The 25,563-nt window shown below is 33.9% G+C and overlaps 1 protein-coding gene and 1 long non-coding RNA gene across 18 annotated transcripts in view; one reads left to right on the top strand and one right to left on the bottom strand.

Moving 5' to 3' along the window:
• LOC146998815 (uncharacterized) overlaps nucleotides 1-12,204 on the bottom strand; it is a 94,074-nt gene extending 81,870 nt beyond the window's left edge. Inside the window, exon 1 of the long non-coding RNA XR_015039738.1 lies at nucleotides 11,609-12,204. This is a non-coding gene — a long non-coding RNA (uncharacterized LOC146998815). The remainder of the gene's footprint in view (nucleotides 1-11,608) is intronic.
• LOC146998813 (uncharacterized) overlaps nucleotides 1-25,563 on the top strand; it is a 940,238-nt gene that overhangs the window by 560,964 nt on the left and 353,711 nt on the right. The window contains exon 6 of one of the 17 annotated variants that reach the window (XR_015039729.1): nucleotides 1,033-1,047. The exons of the other annotated variants lie outside the window; for them this stretch is intronic. The gene's annotated coding sequence lies outside the window, so the exon portion shown is untranslated. Of the gene's footprint in view, nucleotides 1-1,032; nucleotides 1,048-25,563 lie in introns of those variants that run through there. 17 annotated transcript variants of the gene reach the window in all.

The following is a 25,563-nucleotide window of genomic DNA, read 5'->3' as shown; positions in this document are numbered from 1 at the left end:
AAGGTTATTTATATTTGTTCCTTTAAATGAACATGGTGTTTTTGATTTGTTAATAACCAATGGTTTCATTATATAATTGCCTGAAGCATTGCAACAGAAAAAAATTGTATGACTTTTCACTACCTTATGACCACTAGCTGATTTGCAAGGTACAGTCAAAAGTCGTTAATTCGGACACCTATAATCCGGACCTCAAAGCTAAAAACTCTCTGCGCATGTGCCGCGTTAGCACATGCGCACAGGCGTTTTACGCGAGCGCGTAAGAACTTGACTACTGCGCATATGCGTGTGAGCAAGCGCAGAATACGTTTTCGCCTGCGCGTTTAATGTATAACGGACGGTGTAGGCTAAAATTATCTAATTATCTATTTCAGTTAATGTTAATGATTGCGTTGTTCCTTAATCTTCGAATAGGATCCCGCTTATTATTTTTTGCAGACTGTAAGAGCAATTTTATAAAAGTAAACTTGAACTTTCGATTATGTCAAATAGAATTTCCGATGCTGGAACTTCCAAAGGATCTACAAAACGAAAGTATGTTTCAATGTCCAACAAACAAAAAGTGAAATTGCTGAAAAAAATGGATAAAGACATGAAGAATGTGACAGAGAGGTTAGTGAAAACGAAAAAATTTCCATTGACCAGTTAGTCGGTATTCTCGGCACAGCAATTAACGGGACTTGAACAGCAGAACTCTTTAACTGAAAAGAAATTATGTCTGTTTATAGAATTAAAGAGAAAGTATTAGTATCACATAAAATGAAGCAACTTAAACAACTTACATTGAAAGAAATGTTTAATAAAGTAAACAAATAAATATTAAGCTTTTTTTTTTGTAAATTTTGATACCCTTTAGATCATAATTGTTCTTTATTTCATAAATTACGGTTTCATATTTTTAATTTTAGAATTTCTGCATGCCATCTTACGAGATTTAAACTGATGATCTATAATCCGGAAAAATCGATAATCCGGAATCGCCGAAGTCCCGACGAGTCCGGATTAACGACTTTTGACTGTATTTTTTTTCAGAACAACGTAGACACGTCAGCATTGAAGATCTGATCAGAAATGTAGGAGATCGTGGCAATTGATTTCAGCAAATTTTGCTGGATATTGTTGTTACATTCGAAACAGCAGATGCACTTTCTCCTTTCAATCTTAGATTATGTAAAGAATGCCTTTGTTTAAATATTATTAAATCTCTCAAACCAACCATGACTTGTGGAAAAAGATACCTTTTTTTCATCTGACAAAGTCGATAGTGACCGATTCTTAAGTGCTTTATAAATTTTTAAAGCCTTGTTTCTAATAGCATCAGTATCAATTGGAATCCATTTTAAATTTTCGTCTTCTACCCATATCTAATTCTTTTTCTAGTAGAGTCTTCATTTTTTTTTATTTAATTGTCCTTATTGTGGCTTCATTCATGGAGTAAAATGTAGCAACATTTGTTACTCCTTCTCTATTACATAGATGATCTAATATTTTAATTTTTGCTTCTAATTTCATTTTTGATTTTTTTTTTAAAAATCGTTTTGGCATTATAATACTTTAAAAAATTTACATAAATTATAAAAAATGCCACAAAAACTATAAATGTTGAAAACTTGCTAGTAAACATTCAGATATGTAGATAAAAATGATGTAATCCTTGCTGCTAAAATACTGATACTGCATTAGTTCGCGTGAACCATATAATTTAAAATTTTACTGTTATGAAATACATATACATACTATTGAGATTCCCCTAACACGGGGAATCCCCATCCTTGTTGTTGCCACCAGTGTTACCAAAGAAATGAGATTAAAAAATGACTTCAAATGTATGTATTTGCATTTATGCAGCAAATACTATTTTACTAAGTTTTTGAAATCTGTTAATTTTTAAACTGTGTAAAACTGAAATCATGTAAAACAGGTAAGTACTGTATAAATCGAGGGATAGGTGTATTTCCACGAGATGTTAATACATCAGAACTTTAAATGTCTGTACATATATACTTGAAGATGAAATCCTGCAAAGTTGACAAATGTTTTTAGGAAAATGAAAATTAAAATGGAAATACAAATTTAAATTTCAATAAATTTGACTTTCTTATCGTCAAGACTGCACTTGCATTGTTTTAGAGTGGAATTCATACAGAAAAGCTTCTAATTTCAAAACTGTCGTGTAGTTTTTGTAGTAAAATATATTCCTGTTTCTAACTTTTCCAGGTCTAATAAAGAATACTGCTTTAACATATGGTTAAATAAAATGAAAAGGCATGATCTTTTGTAGTATTTGTAATAATTTGTCTGTCATGTTACCACAAGTTTTTGTTGGTGTTAATTGTTTTTTATTTTCATTTTTTACTCAGAATTGCAGAATTCCAGGTCTTTAAATTTCTAAAAGATAAGCAACAAAGCATAGTATTTAAGAAAAATTTTTATTATTTGCACTTCAAATGCCGCATATGTCAACTAAGTTTAAAGTTGTATATTTTAATACAGAATTAAAAAGAATTAACACCAACGTGCTGCTAATTTGTGTGTGTCCAGTGAATTAGAGGAAAGACCATTCTTAATGCCCATCAACCATGATTTACCAGCAATGCGAGAAACAGGCCATCTTTGGAAATCAGAATTTATTTTAGCAACATAAACGTTATTTATACTAGATTTGCATTTGCTGTCATGTAAGTTTTTGATGGGCTTCTGAAACAAAAGAAAATATTTGTTGGTGGTATGATGAAATAAAATATTTGATACTAATACTCTCCGACTGTCATCTAAAATCACACAATCGTTTCCTTTGTTGAAACAATTTATTGTGAATAGGTTTTCTTTTCCTTTTTTATTTGGACATCTGCAGCTTCATTTAGAGTATGCCCTTCCTCGATGAACTAATGTTCAGTTGTAGTGGGTTCCTGGGCATAGCCTTATCCCAGTGTAGTAAGTTAATACTTTTACGAATGTTAAAGAAATAATGTTGCTGAAGTTCGTAAAAATAAAAATTCGAAGAGCAGTTATGGCAGTGAAATGAAATGAAAGCAATTGTGACATTATAATCAGTAGTAATGGCAGAGTTTGCAGCAAATATAAGATGATGAGTTTTGAAGTTAAAACCTAGAGCTAGTTGGAGTGTGAGCAGCAGAGGCAATCGGTTTTGATGCGGTTTCCTGCATTCAATAGCAATTTCATGCTCCACAAATTTTATATCTGCATCTCAAATAGGATGCAAGTTGTAGGAAAATGCTTTTGAAAGCAGCAAGCCGCATCAAAATCACACGACTCGAAAGTTAATGATCCATTTTGATGCGTTTTGCTGCTTTCAACTGCAAATGCATGCCCCATCATTTTGATATAAGTTTTATGTCTGTATCTCAATTAGGGCGTAATTTCGCCGGGTTGTCTGTCTATACCAGGGTTTCTTAAACTGGAGTCGCTGGACTTGCAGCAGGGGGTTGCCTAGAATTTTAGCAGTTTTGATATTTCTTTAATTTATTATAATACTTTTACAATTACCAAATATTTTTACATAATACAATACATCTTAAAATAGATATGGCAATACAGACAAAGAAAAAAAAAATGAATCCGTTTCGACGCCTTCATTTTATAATAGAAACGTTCATTTTTCTTGCTTTGCACGTGACGCTGTCATTTCATCTGTTACTTATTTAAAATGTTCACATTGTTCTATGTCTTAAAATTAGAAATTAAATGTAGTGACCTAAAACTGCAAGTGTACAAAAGAAAAAATTGACAGTTTCACTCACGCATGTGTCGGATTTGCGCAGTACTTATTGGGTTCCACAGAATTTTTGTAAATACAGTCAAAAGTAGTTAATCCGGACTCGTCGGGACTTTGGCGATTCCGGATTATAGATCATCAGTTTAAATCTGGTAAGATGGCATGCAGAAATTATACAATTAAAAATATGAAACCGTTATTTATGAAATAAAGAACAATTATGGCGAATAATCAATCTGTTAGATGACATCTGGATGCTTTTACCCGAGGTCATTGGGAAGTTGGAGGAAGGCCGCCGCGTGACAAGTGTGGCTGCAGAGATCGGAATTGCTCACAGCATCGTTTCACGACTTTGGAGACAATTTAAAACTACAGGAACAGCTATCCAGGGGTTTAGTAGTGGTCGTTCACGAGGAACCACACCTGCAGATGACCGGTATATTGCCTTACAGGCCAGAAGAAACAGGCGGCAGACAGCGGGAGAAATCGCTAGACACACGACGCAGGCGACTGGACGACAGATATCGCGTTTTACCGTGGCCAGAAGACTGCAGGGTGGTGGTCTGTTTGCACGACGCCCTGTACGGTGTGTACCTCTAACGCCTGCCCATCGGAGAAGGCGTTCTCTGTGGTGCCGGGAACACCGGAATTGGAGAGACAATGAATGGGGACAAGTACTCTTTACAGATGAGAGCAGATTCAGTCTGAGTAGCGATTCTCATCGCATACTCATCTGGAGAGAGCGGGGAAGCCGCAATAATCGATCGAACATCATTGAAAGGGACAGGTATGGAGGTGGCGGTGTTAACTTCCGAAGGTTTAGCAAGACGGATGTTGTCTGTTTTTGGTTATGAAAAGTATAAATTGTTAGTGTAACTAACTGTGCGTTCTGTGTCTGGGTGTGAGATGTTAATGTAAAACTGAGTAGCGTAGTGATCAGCTAGTGACTCAGCTTTCTCAGTTTCTGTGTATGTGATCCCAGAGGGGCCATTAAGGGGCAGAATATTTGTGAAGCATCTATTATATCTAGAAGCAGCTTTCCATATACATGATCATCAGTAGAGAGTGATTCTAAATATCTAGACCATTTGTTTTGTGCGTGTACTGACTTCCTGATTCAGCCGATTTAAAATTCTCTTAACTTCTGGGCATCTGGTCCTCTGCCATATTTTTCTAGCTCTCTTTCTGTTAGCTAAAAGTTCTCTAATAGCAGGATCTCTGGCCCTACCAGTCAACGGGACCGCCTTGCTATTTTTCAGAGCACGGTTAAGTGTGCTAGTAAAATCTTCGATAACTGCGTCTAACTCGTCTTCACTGTGTATCGCGGGTAACGGGTACTGAGTGTTGTTTAGAGCTACCCAGTTCATAATAAAGGCTCTTTTGTGTGATGTACTATAGCTACTGATATTCACCTCCATTAAAACAGGGTTATAATCAGAGAATAGTTCACGTAATCTTTCTATCCTTGATGGTTGATAAATATTTTTTAGCAGGAAAAATTCAATAATGCTTGCAGATCTATAGCATGTTGGGTAGGAGGGAGCTACAACAGTAAAGTTGGCCGTTGAGGCAAATTGATTAACAATGTGACCATTTGAATTATCATTTCTGCAGTTCCGATTTTTGTGGTGTGAGTTAAAGTCTCTACCTATGATAATTTTATTGTTTAGTTTGGATATAGCCATTAAATCGGCGAAAAATCCTTCTGTGGTTTACGGTTGAGTAACTAGATCGAGACGAACGTGATTGGTTGTAGAGTATGTGGTATGATTATGATAGCTACCGCCTTCATGGCCGAAAGCTGTTGAACTGTGATTACAAAGTGAGAGATGGAGCGCTTAAGGATCCTCGTTAAGCGCTCCATCTCTCACTTATTTCAATTTTTTCCACCAGCATTTTTTGTGATTGGTTGAAATTCTTTCTTGTCTTCAATCCATACTAATTTAAAGGGATGGCTGAGTGAATGAGGGGCTAGAGGACATGATGGAAAAATTAAATTAAGCCTGCTTCAATATTAATTAGTGATGTGATAGGAATAAAAATTTTAATTTTCCCAATTTTTGGTGCTAAGCTAGGCAATTAGGTATATTACAATAATTAGTTAAAGAATAATTAATTAGTTTTTTGGGTCTTTTTTAAACTGGTGTAAAGGCCCTTATTTTCGTGAGCCCGTCGTAATCGCAAAAATCAAAGCTTTGCGAAATACTTTTTTTTCCCCCAACTTTACTTAAGTACTTTTAAAATTTTTCAACTTTCTGTTCTGTTCATATAAAATTCGTGAAATTTTCAACTCGCGAAATCACCGATATATTCATTTTTGTGAAAATTACGGCCTGCAAAAATAAGGGCCTTTACAGTAATTAAACGTTTATCAAAAACCTTTATTGTATGTCTCTGAGGATGGTTTTAGGCCTTTTCCTGTGTTCTTCAGATTTGATATGATTTAAAATTGGTATTGTGGACTTGTTTGCCCTGGTTATATCATTGTAGAATTTTTGACTGGAGGAACAACTTTTGGTTGTGGTGGTGTAGGTAAATTTTGACTTGAAGTGCTTCGTTGATTTACAGTGTTAACTGCATTCTGGACATAATTAGTATCGTTTTCAGGGTCCAGAGGACGAAATATATTTTTCATGGCAATGAAATTTGATGCATCTCTAAGAATTACAGTTTTTTAAAATCTGTTTTACACGGGAACCGATTGTCCGATTTTGATGCGGTTTCCTGCATTCAATAGCAATTTCATGCTCCACAAATTTTATATCTGCATCTCAAATAGGATGCAAGTTGTAGGAAAATGCTTTTGAAAGCAGCAAGCCGCATCAAAATCACACGACTCGAAAGTTAATGATCCATTTTGATGCGTTTTGCTGCTTTCAACTGCAAATGCATGCCCCATCATTTTGATATAAGTTTTATGTCTGTATCTCAATTAGGGCGTAATTTCGCCGGGTTGTCTGTCTATACCAGGGTTTCTTAAACTGGAGTCGCTGGACTTGCAGCAGGGGGTTGCCTAGAATTTTAGCAGTTTTGATATTTCTTTAATTTATTATAATACTTTTACAATTACCAAATATTTTTACATAATACAATACATCTTAAAATAGATATGGCAATACAGACAAAGAAAAAAAAATGAATCCGTTTCGACGCCTTCATTTTATAATAAACGTTCATTTTTCTTGCTTTGCACGTGACGCTGTCATTTCATCTGTTACTTATTTAAAATGTTCACATTGTTCTATGTCTTAAAATTAGAAATTAAATGTAGTGACCTAAAACTGCAAGTGTACAAAAGAAAAAATTGACAGTTTCACTCACGCATGTGTCGGATTTGCGCAGTACTTATTGGGTTCCACAGAATTTTTGTAAATACAGTCAAAAGTAGTTAATCCGGACTCGTCGGGACTTTGGCGATTCCGGATTATAGATCATCAGTTTAAATCTGGTAAGATGGCATGCAGAAATTATACAATTAAAAATATGAAACCGTTATTTATGAAATAAAGAACAATTATGGCGAATAATCAATCTGTTAGATGACATCTGGATGCTTTTACCCGAGGTCATTGGGAAGTTGGAGGAAGGCCGCCGCGTGACAAGTGTGGCTGCAGAGATCGGAATTGCTCACAGCATCGTTTCACGACTTTGGAGACAATTTAAAACTACAGGAACAGCTATCCAGGGGTTTAGTAGTGGTCGTTCACGAGGAACCACACCTGCAGATGACCGGTATATTGCCTTACAGGCCAGAAGAAACAGGCGGCAGACAGCGGGAGAAATCGCTAGACACACGACGCAGGCGACTGGACGACAGATATCGCGTTTTACCGTGGCCAGAAGACTGCAGGGTGGTGGTCTGTTTGCACGACGCCCTGTACGGTGTGTACCTCTAACGCCTGCCCATCGGAGAAGGCGTTCTCTGTGGTGCCGGGAACACCGGAATTGGAGAGACAATGAATGGGGACAAGTACTCTTTACAGATGAGAGCAGATTCAGTCTGAGTAGCGATTCTCATCGCATACTCATCTGGAGAGAGCGGGGAAGCCGCAATAATCGATCGAACATCATTGAAAGGGACAGGTATGGAGGTGGCGGTGTTAACTTCCGAAGGTTTAGCAAGACGGATGTTGTCTGTTTTTGGTTATGAAAAGTATAAATTGTTAGTGTAACTAACTGTGCGTTCTGTGTCTGGGTGTGAGATGTTAATGTAAAACTGAGTAGCGTAGTGATCAGCTAGTGACTCAGCTTTCTCAGTTTCTGTGTATGTGATCCCAGAGGGGCCATTAAGGGGCAGAATATTTGTGAAGCATCTATTATATCTAGAAGCAGCTTTCCATATACATGATCATCAGTAGAGAGTGATTCTAAATATCTAGACCATTTGTTTTGTGCGTGTACTGACTTCCTGATTCAGCCGATTTAAAATTCTCTTAACTTCTGGGCATCTGGTCCTCTGCCATATTTTTCTAGCTCTCTTTCTGTTAGCTAAAAGTTCTCTAATAGCAGGATCTCTGGCCCTACCAGTCAACGGGACCGCCTTGCTATTTTTCAGAGCACGGTTAAGTGTGCTAGTAAAATCTTCGATAACTGCGTCTAACTCGTCTTCACTGTGTATCGCGGGTAACGGGTACTGAGTGTTGTTTAGAGCTACCCAGTTCATAATAAAGGCTCTTTTGTGTGATGTACTATAGCTACTGATATTCACCTCCATTAAAACAGGGTTATAATCAGAGAATAGTTCACGTAATCTTTCTATCCTTGATGGTTGATAAATATTTTTTAGCAGGAAAAATTCAATAATGCTTGCAGATCTATAGCATGTTGGGTAGGAGGGAGCTACAACAGTAAAGTTGGCCGTTGAGGCAAATTGATTAACAATGTGACCATTTGAATTATCATTTCTGCAGTTCCGATTTTTGTGGTGTGAGTTAAAGTCTCTACCTATGATAATTTTATTGTTTAGTTTGGATATAGCCATTAAATCGGCGAAAAATCCTTCTGTGGTTTACGGTTGAGTAACTAGATCGAGACGAACGTGATTGGTTGTAGAGTATGTGGTATGATTATGATAGCTACCGCCTTCATGGCCGAAAGCTGTTGAACTGTGATTACAAAGTGAGAGATGGAGCGCTTAAGGATCCTCGTTAAGCGCTCCATCTCTCACTTATTTCAATTTTTTCCACCAGCATTTTTTGTGATTGGTTGAAATTCTTTCTTGTCTTCAATCCATACTAATTTAAAGGGATGGCTGAGTGAATGAGGGGCTAGAGGACATGATGGAAAAATTAAATTAAGCCTGCTTCAATATTAATTAGTGATGTGATAGGAATAAAAATTTTAATTTTCCCAATTTTTGGTGCTAAGCTAGGCAATTAGGTATATTACAATAATTAGTTAAAGAATAATTAATTAGTTTTTTGGGTCTTTTTTAAACTGGTGTAAAGGCCCTTATTTTCGTGAGCCCGTCGTAATCGCAAAAATCAAAGCTTTGCGAAATACTTTTTTTTCCCCCAACTTTACTTAAGTACTTTTAAAATTTTTCAACTTTCTGTTCTGTTCATATAAAATTCGTGAAATTTTCAACTCGCGAAATCACCGATATATTCATTTTTGTGAAAATTACGGCCTGCAAAAATAAGGGCCTTTACAGTAATTAAACGTTTATCAAAAACCTTTATTGTATGTCTCTGAGGATGGTTTTAGGCCTTTTCCTGTGTTCTTCGGATTTGATATGATTTAAAATTGGTATTGTGGACTTGTTTGCCCTGGTTATATCATTGTAGAATTTTTGACTGGAGGAACAACTTTTGGTTGTGGTGGTGTAGGTAAATTTTGACTTGAAGTGCTTCGTTGATTTACAGTGTTAACTGCATTCTGGACATAATTAGTATCGTTTTCAGGGTCCAGAGGACGAAATATATTTTTCATGGCAATGAAATTTGATGCATCTCTAAGAATTACAGTTTTTTAAAATCTGTTTTACACGGGAACCGATTGTCCGATTTTGATGCGGTTTCCTGCATTCAATAGCAATTTCATGCTCCACAAATTTTATATCTGCATCTCAAATAGGATGCAAGTTGTAGGAAAATGCTTTTGAAAGCAGCAAGCCGCATCAAAATCACACGACTCGAAAGTTAATGATCCATTTTGATGCGTTTTGCTGCTTTCAACTGCAAATGCATGCCCCATCATTTTGATATAAGTTTTATGTCTGTATCTCAATTAGGGCGTAATTTCGCCGGGTTGTCTGTCTATACCAGGGTTTCTTAAACTGGAGTCGCTGGACTTGCAGCAGGGGGTTGCCTAGAATTTTAGCAGTTTTGATATTTCTTTAATTTATTATAATACTTTTACAATTACCAAATATTTTTACATAATACAATACATCTTAAAATAGATATGGCAATACAGACAAAGAAAAAAAAATGAATCCGTTTCGACGCCTTCATTTTATAATAGAAACGTTCATTTTTCTTGCTTTGCACGTGACGCTGTCATTTCATCTGTTACTTATTTAAAATGTTCACATTGTTCTATGTCTTAAAATTAGAAATTAAATGTAGTGACCTAAAACTGCAAGTGTACAAAAGAAAAAATTGACAGTTTCACTCACGCATGTGTCGGATTTGCGCAGTACTTATTGGGTTCCACAGAATTTTTGTAAATACAGTCAAAAGTAGTTAATCCGGACTCGTCGGGACTTTGGCGATTCCGGATTATAGATCATCAGTTTAAATCTGGTAAGATGGCATGAAGAAATTATACAATTAAAAATATGAAACCGTTATTTATGAAATAAAGAACAATTATGATCTAAAGGATATCAAAATTTACAAAAAAAAAGCTTAATATTTATTTGTTTACTTTATTAAACATTTCTTTCAACAAACACATGCGTAAAGCATACATTAAGCATAGTCGAAATTAGAAAATTGCAACCAGAAAACTATTTGATGTGTACTTGTGATATTTATAATGACAAGGAATTTGATTTAAATCATATCAAAGACGGAATACATCGAGATGAAATACTACATTTAGTAAGGAATTATAAGCCGAATAAAATAAAAACATTTGCCCTGAAGATAAGGATAGTGCTGACAAATCAACTTCCAGTTCATTGCGCGCTGCGATGTCCCCCCCGCAGAGCAGCATGAAATTGATAAACAGATTTCGGAATGGTTAAGAAACAAAGGATATGCCTTTTTCCATTTTTTGCAGCAATTCCACTTTTTGTTTAATGGACTTCGAAACATACTTTTGCTTTGTAGATCCTGTACATATTAGTAAATATATGTCGGAAATTCTGTTTGACATAATCGAAAGTTCAAGCTTACTTTTATAAAATTGCTCTAACAGTCTGCAAAAAATAATAAGCCTGATCCAATTCGAAGATTAAGGAACAACGCAATCTACAACATTAACTGAATTAGATAATTTTAGCTCAGCTTATACCGTCCGTTATACGTTAAACGCGCATGCGTAAACGTATTATGCGCATGTGCACAGGCAAAGTCACAGCCGTAAAGGTCTTACGAGCACACGTAAACGCGACGCATGCGCAGAAAGTTTGTAGCTTTGAGGTCCGGATTATGGGTGTCTGAATTAATGACTTTTTGACTGTATTATGGCGTCCTGGGAATCGCAAAAAATTCTCAGTGGTAATAAGGTATTGCAACTGAAAAATATACTATACGTATGTATGCCTTATAGGCTTACCATCCTCGTGGTTAGAATTAGCGTTTGAATTATCCGAGATTTCATGTTGTTTTCTTTTTATATTTAACTTAAAATTATCATTAAAAGCATTAGCAAGGCTATCTAAGGGTTTTTTTAGCATACTGAGATATTTAAAAACACACTTACCCTTAAGGGGCTCCAGTACTTTCAATGTATCACAGTTTGCTTTTGCCGTAAGAGGTGTATGCTGGTCCATGTCCGATGCGACTCGTACAGCATCCAATTGTTGCTTGAGGAGACGAGTATTCTCAATCTTAGCTTCTAAGGGGATGATTTGAGTATGGAACGAGTTAAGAGAAGATTAAGAGACATATCCTAAAATAATATGTCCAATTGTATCAAAATATTAGCAGTTTACAGCTATAAGGTGAATTATTCAGTATAATGATTTTTTAATGTTGACACTGATGGCAAATTGCTGCTAGAAATTCTGTGGTTTAGAGATATATAATCGTCCAGAATATAATATTTCATCACAATTATTCTTTTTCAAAGTAAAAAAATAAAATTTACAATAAAGCTTAGAACTAACATGAAAACTAATAGATAGTTCTTGTAACTATGCAATACATCTGGATTTATATCATAAAAATATTTTTCAATAAATAATAGATCAATAAATAAGTATCTTAATATTTTATTCATACTTACGAGCCAGATGATGGGTAACAGGTATAAGAACACACCTCTATTTTCCATGCAATGCAGAAAAATACATAGTAGCTTCATCTGCCAAATGGTCTAGTACATTTATGCAGCATTGTTGTCTAACAAGACTCCAGGTAACTCGAGAATCATGGGAATATTCCAAGTAAACACCACTTTCCCATTGAAATTTTTAAATTTCAGTCACTTAAATCTAATATCCATACATAATTTACATAATCTTATCACATAAAAGATTAATCATTATTATAATTAAAAGATTTACTTCAAAAGATATTTTACAAATAGATATTTTAGATAGGAGAAAAACATATTTATTATATATGCCTTGTACAATGACTAGAACTTTAATCACTTAAGTGTAACTAAGCAGATGGAACAAATAAATATAATACTGGTTTTTGAGTAAATGGAATCTAATTTCAAATTTTTAAACAAAGTAAGGGGGGTATCAAAGTATCAATATACGACAATTCCAATAATGAGTATAAGGATGGTACCTTACTCTAGATATAATATTACATGAATAATTAATTTTTATTAATCATGTATAAATATTCCTTTCTTTAGTTTTGTTAGTCAAAACATACTTTTATTTTTAATTATTAACTGTACAATGTTTGTCATTTCACAGCAAAATGCATTGTGAAGGAAATACATAAAGTCCATGCGGTGACCAGACAAAAGGACGAAAGTGCACACGACAAAAGCCCACAAAAATGACCCCACTGGGATAATTGCCCACGCGACTAATACCCACACCGATGAAAGCGCACATTGATGAAAGCCCACACAGATAAAAGCCCACATAGATAGAAGGGCACGCTGATAAAAGTCCACACTAACAAAAACCCACACCGATATATACGTCATGAATAGAGATAAAATAAAAAATAAATGAATAAGAAATAATTGAACAATAAATTTAAGTAGCGGAACACATTTCATTTTCGTCTCCGGCTGAATTAAATTCGTATATATATATATAGTACAGAGAGTCAATCAAAATAATATAATTAAAAACATATACATGTATGTATCTTTGTTTTTATATTTACGCAAGAAATGGAAGTGCCTTTGTATAAGTGTGACAAAGGGAGGTGAAAGGGAATACTGGCCACACAGCTTATTTTAATTCTACAAAATTATAAGGAGTATAATATGTATGTAAATTTTCATCATATACAGAGAATAATTTATGAATAATTTAACACTACAGAAAATTTTGCATTATATGAATTTAATATGGAGAATTAAAGCCGAACTTTCATTTTAACGAAAAAAAATAAAAGTACAGTATTCTATTATGATTAAGCGCAAACACCGTTTTAATGGTGAATAAAAAGCATGGTTTCAAATAATCCAGTTAAATTTTGACAACTTGGATTTTACATAAATTAATTTCATTCCCACTTGAAATTTAATTTTTTTAATCATAATAATTACTCGTAAAATTTTTCAGGAAGTCATAGTTATTTTGGATTTCCTGAAAATGTGTGCTGGTTTTAAGTGGGCATTCGTCTTGTGGGCTTTTGTCATGTAGTTTTCTAACTGGCCGCTGGCTATTCAGGCAGGAAACCATTGCCTTCCTTTTCTTTTGCCCCCAGCTGTGTGAAAAAGCAGTTAAAGAGAGGAGAGCCTTGCTTAATTGCTTTATTCCCTATGGAACCTGGGGCGCCAAAGAAGGCCTCAGAAGGGAGGGTGTGGCAGGAGAACAATTAAAGAGGATTTTAAATGTTTTTTGTTAGTTACCTACTAGAAAATAACATTATCTGAAATTCCGCTTGTAACTGAAGTTAACCCCTTTCTTACATTTCTTTAGTATAGTTCTTGAATAACCTTTTGTCTAAGGATTTAGTTAGAATTTCAATTATTTTAAAAATTTCAATAATTGGAAAATGAAAGGAATTAAATATTTTTTAACCATTTTTAAAGGGATAATTCACTGTTTTTGCAGTAAAACTGCAGAGTGGAAAAATATGCTAGTTCCTGATTTGATAGTGTCTCTAACAACTTTTTGATGAACTAATTAAACATGCTTGTTATATCAAAGCCATTGTTTAAAAGTAAAACTACTGAACTATTTCTAAAAACATTAAATTATTACATATATTAAAATTTACGTACAAGTAATATTTTTCATTTTAACTTTCATATGGTTGAAAACGCAACCATGTGAAAGTTAAAATGAAAAATATGAAACCGTAATAAAAGTTAAACTATTCGAATAATTTTAATAACACAGGTTTCTGAACTTAGCAACAAGAGGATTTAAGAACCATGAGCCCAGCGTTGTAAGAAAAGTAATCTTGCACATTAAAAATAATTTTTATTTCAATAAAAATATTATATTACTCGATTAACTGTAAACGCTTAAAAAACAGTTCATTTCAATTTACCGTAATTATTTATATACAAAAACTTTGATTGAAGCAAATTTAAACAGCATTTAGAAACTGAAAATTCACTGGAACACTTCTTTTGTGGGTTTTATGCTGTTATTACGTGTTGAATATTATTTCGCCTAGATTAAGAAAAAGAAACTCATAACATGTAAAAATTTATTAGGTAGAAAAACTATCAAATTAAGGTCATTTTCTTCTCCTCGAAGTGCATTGATTTCCTTATACGAATTTCATATTCTGACAGCACAGAAATAGTGGCCACATATCTTGTAGGAGGTATTTCTTAAAAGCCTCATGTGTTGACGATCAAGTAGAAAAAAAATGTTTTGTTATGGAGTTACGTTTTGAATAACTTTTTTCTTCTATTGAATGAGTTCAAAGTTTCTAATATCTTGTTTTCTAGCATGAAATGTTTCACCAGTTTTTAAGGTTCTTTTCTAAGAATAATTCTAATTCATTAAGCAGAAGTTAGTAAGAACAAGTAAGGTGTACTTCAAATTTGATCTCTTAGGTTTATTAGGTCTGGCTACCAAATAACTGTTTTTGAATTCAACATCAAATTTTAAACATATATTTTTTTTTAAATTTGTGTCTTTTATTTTCAAAAAACATGCACGTAATCCGAAGTTTCTGTGACAAAAGTTAGTATAAGAAAAGTGGGACAAATTAAATTATCTGTATATTTAGTCACTATTAAAAACGAATTCTGGCTAGACTATGGGTCCTCAATCAGGAGGAATAGCCCTAAGGGGAATTTCAAAGTTTCAGAGAGTAATTTAGTCCACCTTTTCTTTACGTATTAAGTATTTAGATTTAGTTTATGAATACAAAAAAGAACATTTATTCAAATTTTGGTATTTACCAACATGTTTGATACTTGTTTAATTTACTTAAAAAATAATCCGTATTTAAACAAACACATATCTACTTTTCAAGTTTTGGGAAGGAGAGGTTGAATGATCATTTAGCAATGGTGGAAAGGGTATATGGGGAAAAAGCTGGTGAGAATCACTGGTCTAGACTGAGCCAACTTGATTTAAATATAGAATTTTATACTCTATATAGAATTTTATACGAATCTTTAGTTCTTACTGTAGAGTCATTAGGTTTTATATATATATATATATATAATGTTGTATGATCTTAAATCCATTTAGTGCGAATACAAGTTATTATTACTTGCGCAATTGCTGCAAAGTTAGTTAATAATAATTTATTTCCTAAACAGTATTGATTAATTGATTATATTATCTCCCGAGTTTAATTAAAGTAGAATTATTTTAAAAGTGTGAATCTATACTGTATATAGGTATACAAAGATACACATACATATACATGTATGTGTATCTTTGTTTTTATATTTACGCAAGAAATGGAAGTGCCTTTGTATCAGTGTGACAAAGGGAGGTGAAAGGGAATACTGGCCACACTGCTTATTTTAATTCTAAAAACTGGTAAGTTACTGGTTAATACTGGTAAGTTATATTTTGAAAGATGTTTTGAAGTAATTTGAAAGCAAAATGTTAATAATGTTTTAACGGGGACTGGAGTTAAATCATCACGAAGAATAAAATTTCAATTGTAAAAGGAAAATTAAAACATGTAATCATTGTCATTGATCGAAAATTAGTTGACTTTTCAAGGGAATCAAACCAACTCCCGTTCAATGAACAATAATTGATAAAAATACGTAAATACGAAAGTGTTTCGTCTGGTGTCCGCCGACAACATCGCGGCAAAAACATCGCGGAGGAAAACGTCGCGGAGAAAACAACGCAAGGCGAAAACGTCGTGCTACAAAACATCGTGGGAGAACACATCGCAAAGAGAAAAACATCGCAGTTCTAAAACATCGTGGTACAAAATATCGTCGTCGAAAATAAAGCGGTTCAAAAACTTCGCAATTTAAAAACATAGTCGTCGAAAATATCGTGATAAAAAATAAAGTATCTACAAATCATCGCATGACGATAACATCGCAGACATGCTTTTTTCAGACATGCTTTAATAACTGTAAATGGATATTCCCATAATGATTCGTGAGCGCAAGAGGGTAAGAAGGATAATTTTTACTTTCATATTTTTTATTAATACATTTTTGCTGAGAAAATAAAAAGGAAACTTAAGTATAGAAAATTAATGCAACTTATAGCACTTAATAGAATTTTAAATCGACATAGTTAACTAACAAAGACCATAATAAATTATTTTTAATAAAGATTTTACAGGTAATTTTTCATAAAAAGTATAATCTATTAAGTTGCATTTAATTTTCTATGCTTAAGTTTCCTTCTTATTTTTTCAGCAAAAATTTATTAGTTAATAAAAAAATGTGAAAGTAAAAATTATCCTTCCTTACATCACTTGCGCTCACAAATCATTATGGGAATATCCATTTACAGTTATTAAAGCCTGAAAAAAGCATGTCTGCGATGTTATCGTCATGCGATGATTAATAGATACTTTATTTCTTACCACGATATTTTCGACGGCGATATTTTTAAACTGCGAAGTTTTTGAACCGCTTTATTTTCGACGACGATGTTTTGTACCACGATGTTTTAGAACTGCGATGTTTTCTCCCACGATGTTTTCGCCTTGCGTTGTTTTCTCCGCGATGTTTTCGTCCGCGATGTTTTTGCCGCGATGTTTTCGGCTGTAACCGTTTCGTCTTTACTCGAGTTATAAGTTAAAGCCAAACCGGCAATTCTAGTCAGGCCAAATATTTCCGCGAATAGAAGGAATTATGAACCAATGCTGATATTGAAAGAACTTATTCTTATGAAGCATTTTAGTCAATTCAATTTGGAGTAAAAATCAATTACTGTAGAGAAATCCTATTTAACTCGAGTAATCGTCCCCGACACTTTGATGTTTATGCATTTGAGTACTATATTATTTGTAGAAATTAAACATTGGAAATTGTCATTATGAAATCGAATTCAAAGTAAAGTTGAAATAAACATAGAAGATTATAAAAAAAAGATAAATAATGCAAAATTTGTAAAAACAAATCAAAGACAATATAAAAATAATATAAAAAATAATATAGAAAATAATATAAATAAGATCAGTGAATGTACATGAAGATATAAAGGCCAGAAAAGGTATTAAGTAACTGTCTATTAGCTCTTGGACAGTGAAAATGCTTTTTTCCTTTATTAAATTCTTAATCATTGCGACACGACAATTAGCCAGAAATTAATTAATTTCCATTCACTAGTATTTTCAAAAAAATCTTAACAGATGGTGTCTCTCAGATAAGAACTCCACAAAATACATCCCTCAAGAATTCCAAGTCCCACCCACTACCATAAATTGCTTCAAGTTTTACCGACTGATATTATTCAAAGCCCCTACTGCCGTTAAGAATTTTCGGACACCCTACACTTCTGAGTCAGACACGAAGAGAACACTTTGCCAACTCCCCCACTAGAAAGAATGTAAGTTACTTAATACCTTTTCTGGCCTTTATATCTTCCTGTACATTCACTGTTCTTATTATATATTATTTTCTATATTATTTTTTATATTATTTTTATATTGTCTTTGATTTGTTTTTACAAATTTTGCATTATTTATCTTTTTTTATAATCTTCTATGTTTATTTCAACTTTACTTTGAATTCGATTTCATAATGACAATTTCCAATGTTTAATTTCTACAAATAATATGGTACTCAAATGCATAAACATGAAAGTGTCGGGGACGATTACTCGAGTTAAATAGGATTTCTCTACAGTAATTGATTTTTACTCCAAATTGAATTGACTAAAATGCTTCATAAGAATAAGTTCTTTGAATATCAGCATTGGTTCATAATTCCTTCTATTCGCGGAAATATTTGGCCTGACTAGAATTGCCGGTTTGGCTTTAACTTATAACTCGAGTAAAGACGAAACACTTTCGTATTTACGTATTTTTATCAATTATTGTTCATTGAACGGGAGTTGGTTTGTTCCCCTTGAAAAGTCAACTAATTTCCGATCAATGACAATGATTACATGTTTTAATTTTTCCTTTTACAATTGAAATTTTATTCTTCATGATGATTTAACTCCAGTCCCCGTTAAAACATTATTAACATTTTGCTTTCAAATTACTTCAAAACATCTTTCAAAATATAACTTACCAGTATGGATGCACGCTTTTAAAATAATTCTACTTTAATTAAACTTAGGAGATAATATAATCAATTAATCAATACTGTTTAGGAAATAAATTATATATATATATATATATATATATATATATATATGCGGGAGAAAGGAAAAATAAGCAATGCCCTCTTCGAGACTCGAGCCTGGATCTTTCGAATATGAGCCAATTGTACTAAACGTTACACCATGAAGGCATTCTAGAAGGAGGGAGAAAATACCTTATATTAATATCAAGTGTCATACATTACAAGTTTAAAAAATTGTATTTGAACTCGAGTGGATAAACTTGAGTATTTTATGAACGATTGGAAATTCGAACAAGATATAGGCAGAGTGTGAGCTAATAGTAGAATTTTAATAAAGGCAATTTTACAGGAAATTAAAGTATTTCAAAATATTTAACCTCATTTTACACTTTTAAAATATATTAAAAGTATTTTAATTGAAATTAATATATTTATATTCAAAATTCTTGGAAAGAAGATTTGGCTTGTCATCCCAATCGTTTTTCTATTTATTATTCTTAATATTATTACGTTAAAAGCCTTTTTGAAAACAGTGATTTTTTAATATGATAGCTTTATAATTCGTGATGACGAAATTTCTTAAAAGGAATTAAAACAAAATGTTGAATTATACTCCATCCGTCCCAAATTAGTTGCTACATTTCAAGTCGGTGGAGTTATAAGTAACTTTCTAAGCAGTTTAGTAAATTGACATCCGTAAAATTATATTAACAGTTACAGCAGTTTAAAATCAGATACATCCCATCTACATTAAACATCTAAAAGTTGTTATAAACATAAAAAGCATTTATTATTGGAAACTTTAAATCATATGTTTCAAGTAAACCTTCAGCAAGGGAAAATCTTCAGCAGAGGGAAAATCTTCAGCAGAGGGAAAAGAAAAAAACACAAGTAGTGTCTTTGTGTGTATGTATGTTTTACGAAAACGAGTACAAACGTTTTCGCTGGGTAAACATTGTTTGGTTCTTTCCACAAACAATCCGATACGGGCTAGTGTATCCGATTGTTTCGAGAAGAGCTGTTGAGTTGGCCCTGAAAAGGCAAAGACGTCTGTGTATATTCTTCGGAAAATTGTCGTAGCATTGAAAATTTTTTAAACGTTAGCGATGGAAAAATAGACGGGAAAATCGCATGTGCAAGAATTCTAGCTTCCCTCTTGGATGAAAGTTATAGAACCGCCTCACATACATACTGACGTTTCGAGATGTAGACAGGAGTGCTGTAATGCCACACTTTATATAAACACCGCTTCGCCTCAAGAGACAACGCAATTTGATTAAAAAAAGAGAAGATACGGCCACGTAATATTAAAATCGTAACACTAGCTGAATTGTTCTAACGTAAAAGTGTACGAGAAATCTGGTGAGTAATAAACAAGTAGTAATGTTTTGTAGAGACTACTAGTTTCGTTAACATAATAATAAATCGAGGATGCCTGTTATGAATCGATCACCCTCTCAAGCGCAACCCTAGTTGGCATTGTGCCAAAACACATAGACTCGTCCAAAAGGGGTGGTATTACTTGCTGCGACGTGAAAGGTCTTCTCATCTCCGGAAAAGCTATGCTGGAGGGAAAGAAAGTCCCCATCCTTTCACCCTATTTTGAGAATAATTCGGTCCGAAATGCGCATGCGTGTTTGCGATCATGGTCGCGGATGAGTCGGTCATGCTATATCACAGTTCTTTGTGTTGCCCTCTGCAGCTTAAGCGATGGTGTAAAATTGAAATTACAAACGATAACCGCTTCGCCGACACAGCGTAATGCAAAGTTATGTTCGGGCTGGTAACCCAACATAGCGGAGAGGCGTGGCTTATAGGATGATTATGCTTGGTGGAAGTAAACACAGGAATTTAATTGTAGTTTAAATAACAAGCTTGAAAGATGGTACGAGACAACTGACGAATGTTCGAATTCCGATAATGAAAGTAAACATGCTTTAATTCCGAGTTTTATAAGTAGTGCGAAAAATTGAGAACTAAATGCGAGATAAATGTGATAGATGAAAACTACCAGTTTAAAAGGCAGGTGGTTGATATTTGGAAACCCGTCAGGATACATAATCTAGAGTAGACACTCCCATATGATAGTCAAACATTAAGGCATTAAGCTATACATTGAGGCAAAATTTTAATTATTAATTACAAGTGAAAATTAAGTATTTGTAATAAAATATCAAACGAGAGCATGTTAATGTAAATCCGGGCATAGAATCATAGGTTTAATAATTGAGAATTTCTTTTAAAGGAATGCCATTGATGTAGAGTTGGCTTCGATCGCATCGATTCGATTTATTGCATCATCACGTAGTTTTGATAAACGTTAAGTTGGAGTAGAAGAATTAAACCACCGTGAAATTAAAAAGAACAGTAACTGATTTTCTGTTTGTGAAATCCGATAGGAAAGAATGCAAATAAATGTTAATCTTCAGTGAAGTGTAGGCGTCAGACAAGTGTTTTAGCCTTTTACATAATAAAAACGTTCCAATAAAACCGTTGAAAAAAGAACGCAGAAAATTAAAAACTTGCATTGTCGACTGGTAAATAAAGTTATTCATTCATGATACTGCTTAATATGAGAAATGAACACAAGTTTAAACTGACATGCAAACATTTTAACAATATCTGCTTCACAGCCTAAGCGATAAAATGAATTTAATAACTATTAATCACCCCCTGTGACAGCATATAATTGAAAAATCTCCTCTCTCCACAAACACTTTCATGCGTATGAGTTTTCCTATATTTTAGAAATTAATTTTATCAGATTAGCGGGAAAAGGTTTATTAGTGGTTTGTGACTCAGGACAGTTTAAAGGATTACTTGTATTCTTACACTGTTTAAAACATTCTGCTTTGTACATAGTCCTACACTTTACAAATTCTACTCTGTACAAATTGGATATATTACACACAATATTTGCCTTTGTTAATAAAATAATTTTATCTTTTCAAATATGTAGTAGTGCACAATATGAGACATCAAACTGAACTCTGACCATCATTAGTGCACACCTGCTTCCTGTTCAAAGTATATGAAATGCAGATATGAAATGTTCTCAGTGATAAATAAACTCACAATTAGGGTTAATTCCCTAGAGAACTCGAGCTTAAATAAGCCTGAAAATTAACCCTCGGGCCGACGCTATCGAACACTTTAGCCACGTTTATCATGACTAAGACAACACATTGTTTATTATTAAAGGCACCTCTAATAAATTCTGTCAGACGCACCAACTGCTTCGTCACAGAGATTTTTTCTAAAGCCAAATTGCTGTGCGGGAAATCTGTCAAAAAAGGATGTATTCTGGCATGGATAACCTTTTCAAAATTTTGCTCGCATCGAAAAGAGGGCTGATAGTACTCAGTTTTTGTGAGGTCTTTGTGAGTGTTAGGCATCTTTTAACAGATTACGCAACGAGTGATGGTGTAGCACCGGGGTGCCTGGGTCTTAGACCCTATCCACAAATGAAAATATGCCACTTCGGGTACAATACAAAGTTACAACTTATAGTATTATATAAATATGCCCAGGATATCTTAAGGGTTTTTTTTTCAAATAATTATTTATAATGGCCTTAATAAATGACTTGATGAATATTTGTAAGATGAATATTTGTAACACGCATACATGATTCGGTGATGAAAATGCTGTCCAGAAAAGCTGCAAACTCCGTCGAGCCATTGGGAACAATAATAAATGAACACATGAAAATTGTCAAGCAAACATTTGGTAAATACAAGACCCAGTCAGCATTATTAAAAATGTGATCATAATCATAGAATAAATTAAGTAAGGAGCTCAAGTTAAAAGTAAACAGTTACATACAATACAAAATCATACTATATATAAGGTAGCCATGGTGCAGTTAAGCTTAATCAAGAGTGTAACTAAGAACGGCCATAGGCCTTTTGATATTACATTGATCATTTGCGTCGTAATCATAAATTTTAATTGCAGTGTTGTTAATAAACTCTATGTCTTTATAGAATTTCTTAGCAAGGCGATAGTAAAAGGTTAAAATGTGGTCAATTTTCAGTTCAGCATGCAAATCTGTAAATCCGAAGCTACCATAAAACATTACTAATTTGTCTCAAAACCCCGTTTTGTGCAGTTTTCAATTTCTTCCTTAAGGATCAACTAGAATAAGCCCAAACAGAGCAAGCATAAGGCAATATTGGACGTAGAAGGGACTTGTTAAATGAGTAACTTGTTGTCTATAGAAAGAATGCTATTTCACGCTGTTAACCCGCGAAGACGCGCGCTGCTTTTAGCTACGCGAGGACGCGCGTCGGGCTGCGTAGGTCCGAAACGTTATTTCTTAACGAAATAAAAATAAAATTGTTTGTGTAATCGAAGAAAAAAATTAAATAATAAAAAGTATATAAAATATAAAAATATACTTTGAATTTAATAATTCTAAAAAAATTGTATTTTAATACACTTTTAAGATTGAAATTATTTATCATTAACAGAAAAAATCAGACTGATTTCTTTTTGTGAGCAAACGAAATTTAATACTAATTTATGTAATATTAAATTTTTACAGAAATATTTTCAAAAAAAAAACTTAACATTTCACATTTTTTTTGCAAAAAATCGCGCTGTGTTTACCGCAAACATTTTTCTCTCACTTAGCGCAGCAAATTTGTGGTTTTCGGTCCTTTACGCTATTACATATATGGCATCTTTCCCTAGAACACTCCTGTTTTTTTGGCGAGTGTCCTTCCCAATTTTCCCTATATCTGCAATTTCATTTTTCACTCAATTCGCGTGGAAATTTTGCTGCGAGCTTCTTTCTTGAATGTGATCCTTGAAAAGTTCTAATGCAAATTCTTTGATAAATAAACTTCGTTTTCTATATTGCACTACTGGCGTCCTCGAAGATAACAATAATATTCTAGTATTCATAGCTGCAATGTTGAACATACTAAAGAATACTGCCATTGGTCATCTGTTGCTGATTCTAGCAGTACTATAAATGGTTACTACATCTATAGCACCCTTTGTTAAATCATTAAAAGTCATAATTTCTGTTTTTTTTATTTGCTTCTCCAGTCGAAACATCGATGGCTCTGTCATTATGCATGGTGGACAATAGAACAACGCATTTATTTTTGTTTGGTGTGTAGGAAACTAATGTCATATTTCTTTGAAATCCAAATAATGATGATCAAACTTCTCTTTTTCTGCCACAAGTAAAATATATTGGCAGTTCTTTTTTATTTTTTCTGATAGTTCCCACGAGCGTAATTTTCTTTTCAAGGTGATTCTTTACCAAGGTATAACTGGTAAACCAGTTGTACACGGTAAGGTTGCGCCCTGGATTCCAAATAGGCTCTCTAAACCTCTTGACTACTTTATCAAGACCATTTTCTGAGCTGCACGACCGTTTGGGTTGTGTTCCTGCATGAATTTCAAGATTTGAAGTACAAAATGTCCTTGCATCAAAAACAGCAAAAACTTTAATTCCATATTTTGCAGGTTTACTTGGAATGTATTGAAGAAAGGAGCATCTTCTTATAAAAGGTTCTAATTTTTCGTCAGTTGTGATGTATTCGCCAGCATTTTTAACGAACTTTTCAAAATCATTTCTTACCGGAGCCAGTTTATCCATTTCTCTTCTAGAAGGACGATCTCTTAGGTCATCAAATCCCAAACATCTCATTAGGATTAAAAAACGTTTATGAGACACTGTTCGATGAAAAATGTCAAGACCTGTCCCGTCAGTCGCCCAAACTTCGCAACATTTACGTGAGAAGCCTTCTATTTTAAAACAAAATTCTCCAAAACAAAGAAGACAGATAAATGATCTGATTTCTGTAATATTCTTGTGTCGAGCAGCTCTCTACCTTTCAAATTTGATGGCTATCTTTGACAAGATATCAATTCACGGAAACAGAAATGCTGAATTCATTACTAGATTCATCGCTTGAATCTAATGTCTCTTCAGAATTCGATTGGTGATCACTAAACTGTTCTTCATCAATTATTTCTTCGTCTTCTTCATTAACTGAATCTTCATCAGTCAACATTTCGGCTAATAGTTTCTGTAATCTTTTCATTTCATCGTCATAAATCAAATAGCGTGACATTTTTGCAACTGCCTGACATCTTTCACATTTTTAAATGACAATGCTAGCGAGGGTCTCGGGCCTGGGAAGCCCGGCTACTCAGTTTCTGAGAAAAGATGGAGGGATAAATTCCGGAAATGATTGTGAATGACATGTACCTGACCTTAAACTCAGCTACTAAGAAGTTCGATAAATTTCACCAAAGGGTGAAATTTTTGTATTATGTTTTTGTAACGACCGGGCCTGGTCGGACTTGCCTGTACCAGGGAATTGACACTCCGTAGAAATGTAGGTTTTTATTGAACTTCCCCTTTTTTGTTAACAGGATTGCCTGAGTCTTTTCCACATTAACCTTAATTTTCCATCTGATGAGTCAAGTCTCTAATGCATGTATGTGGTTTTGTAGCTGTTGTATAGCCGGCCTTGTGTAAGGATCGCAGTGTCATCAGCATACATTGCGAGTTTTGTGTTGTTCAGAGTGGGTATGTCATTCACGTATATATTAAAAAGTATAGGTCCGCGAAGACTTCCCTGGGGGACGCCTGCAAGGAAAAGTTTAGGTGTAGAGAGAATTCCTGTGACACGAAAGACAAAGTGTCTACCTGTCATGCAGGATTTAATTATGTGTTTAATGTACTCTTGGAGCCCCGAAATGTGTAAATTGTAAATAAGAGCACCCAGCCAAACACGATCGAAAGTCTTAGCTTTGTCGAGAAAAAAGCCTCTTGTGACGTTATTACGTTGCAAGCCTTT

The sequence above is a fragment of the Stegodyphus dumicola genome, chromosome 2 (assembly GCF_044657685.1).
Source record: "Stegodyphus dumicola isolate Sdum_Otavi_A_Nest chromosome 2, ASM4465768v1".
In the NCBI taxonomy this organism is placed as follows: Eukaryota; Metazoa; Arthropoda; class Arachnida; order Araneae; family Eresidae; genus Stegodyphus; species Stegodyphus dumicola.
This window is presented reverse-complemented; position numbering and strand designations above follow the sequence as displayed.